At 52.7% G+C, this 2313-nt stretch overlaps 1 pseudogene; it reads right to left on the bottom strand.

The window, feature by feature from the left end:
• Nucleotides 1–414: 414 nt before the first annotated feature.
• On the bottom strand, nt 415–1617 carry LOC123082902 (uncharacterized; annotated as a pseudogene).
• Nucleotides 1618–2313: the final 696 nt, after the last annotated feature.

Here is a 2313-nt window from a genome sequence, read left to right as displayed (position 1 = left end):
ATAGATTTGGTGGGGCAGGGGGTGCCGCACCGCCATCATGATGCATGGGGTGGGCCAGCGGTGCATGCGCGGCAGGGCGAACATGGTTCAAGCGTGCGACCGAGGTGGGCTGCAGTGTCGTGCGGGTCTGGAGATGCCGACGCTCAAAGGGGCCAAGAATGGAGTCTGATCAAGGGGGCAATGTAGGGTAAGCAAACTTAGTGTAATGATGGAAAAAACGACTGTAGTGAGCAATGGCTTGTTCGAGCTGGTCAAAGAGGAAGATCCGAAACCCTTCAAAACCTATGGACCCCAGATTGAGGATTTAAATTTTAATTGATCGGGAGAGGACGCCAGACTTGTACACATGATCATGAACTTTGACTGCTAGAAAATCTTGTTTGACCGAAAAGCAGTGGTTTATGGCAGATTCTACTAATAGTTCATTATATTAGGCCTAACATTAATTGGTAGGAAGGTGACCCAAAACAAATGCGTGTGTTGGGTGTAATTTGCATGTGGTGTAAGCTGGCAGGAGCGGATAACATTAAGCATACGGTAGAAAAAGCTTATACCAAGCCGTTGATGACGCTCCTTAGAGAGAACAATAGTTGTGGACGCAGGTGGCAGCAGAGCAGGATCGACTGCCGTCGGCGAGGAAGACGTAGGCCCGATAGACGACGGCGAGGCCGACCCCGATGGTGAGCATGAAGCACGCCCCGTAGGTGCACGCCAAGGGAAGCGGAGTAGGATGCCCAGCTTGTGAAAGTCACCCATAGAAGCGATGAGCGCGGCAACGCCAGTCGAGGCCACAGTGAAAGAGAAGCAGGAATCTCCGTCGTCCGTGACGTTGAATTGGTGGTGGATGCCGTCGAATAGGCAAGCTAGGATGAGACCCATCGTGGTGGCATCAAGGGTGAAAGGGAACTTTATGACGCGCGCATACATGCGGCATCCATGCGGTTGGTTTGGTGGACGCTGGGAGACGAGCGAGCGACATTGTGCCCATCCTACGCTTTCAAAGTGGAGACCCAGATCCTCTGGAATTTGGAGCAGGTGAGCCAACGGCATGCATGTGGCAATGTGGGGAGGAGAAGGTGGGATCGGAGGTAGGGTTCTCACAAAAGAGAAGGAGTATGCGCAGAAGCAGAGTGTGGATTGTGCGAGGATGATCTCTGCTATATGCGCAGAAGCAACATGGAAGCGATAAACGAGGGGAGAGCATTGGGCAACGAAGAAATCAGCGGCAGCACCGCCAAGGACAGCCTGAAGCAGGGCGGCGACGATAGTGGCATCAAGGAGGCGGTTGGAGTAGTGGAAGATGATGTAGAGCGGCGAGGCGAGGTGGACGGCGAGGGTGGTGATGTCGAGGCGGAGGTAGTATGAGGCATCATCCTCGAACTCCAAGCCCATGGCATTGCCACAGCCCAGGAAGCAGCGGAGCGCAACCTGCCCGGCTTTCACTTAAGGCGGGTCAAAGAATGACGATGGTGGATGAGCTACTGTGGGGAGGAGCTCGTCTAGAGGACTGGTGGCTAGTGTTGGCTCCGGCGAGAAGGTGGCCGGAGGTTTTTTGGTGGCTGGTTGTTGGCCCTCCTCCGGTGAGATGGAGGAGGGGGGAGCGGGAGCGGCAGCCATCGAGAACCTTAATGAAAACTTAGGAAGAAAGAAACTCGAGCTAGCACGACGAATGCGCACCGACACAGGTTTCCGAATCACGATCATGCTGGAAAACTTTTTCTTCCGCAAGCTCGACAATTTCTTTAGTCAACGCTTGAGAATTTGGATCCTCCTCGTCCACCAGTTTACACATCAACATCATGTCACCATCATCTCCTTGCTGGGCAATGAGCGCCTTCTGCTTCGGTGCTTCCTCGCGGTCAGCCTTGAAGTGACCGACAGCGTATGACGGGGGGGGAGAGAGGTTATGGCAGCAAATGTAATGCACAATACAGAAGAGTTATTATATATTACAAAAACAAACTGGAAATTGACGCCAGTTCAGGCAGGCAGCCAGGCATTGGACCAACAGCTAGCAGGCCATGCAGGCAGGCATGATTATTACATGCATAAAGGCAACATGAGCTTCCTACTCCGCTCCCAATTCCATTGGACCATTATTCATACGCATGCGATATCAATGTAAGAGCAAATCACACCGGCTGTCCTCTTCAGTTAGAGTTAGGTGATGTTGTTTTGTTGTCAAGCTGCTGCTTCCTAAAATACGCCCTCCTCGTCAACAGGTCATCAGTTACACGAAGAGCGCCAAACACCCCACCGATTTGGCTCTGTGCGTTGCATTCCTCGATCGAGGAGTTGTCCGAGCAACAATCT

Source organism: Triticum aestivum, chromosome 1B (assembly GCF_018294505.1).
Source record: "Triticum aestivum cultivar Chinese Spring chromosome 1B, IWGSC CS RefSeq v2.1, whole genome shotgun sequence".
NCBI lineage: Eukaryota > Viridiplantae > Streptophyta > Magnoliopsida > Poales > Poaceae > Triticum > Triticum aestivum.
Note: the sequence above shows the minus strand (reverse complement) of the source record. Positions and strands in the feature narration are given on the sequence as shown.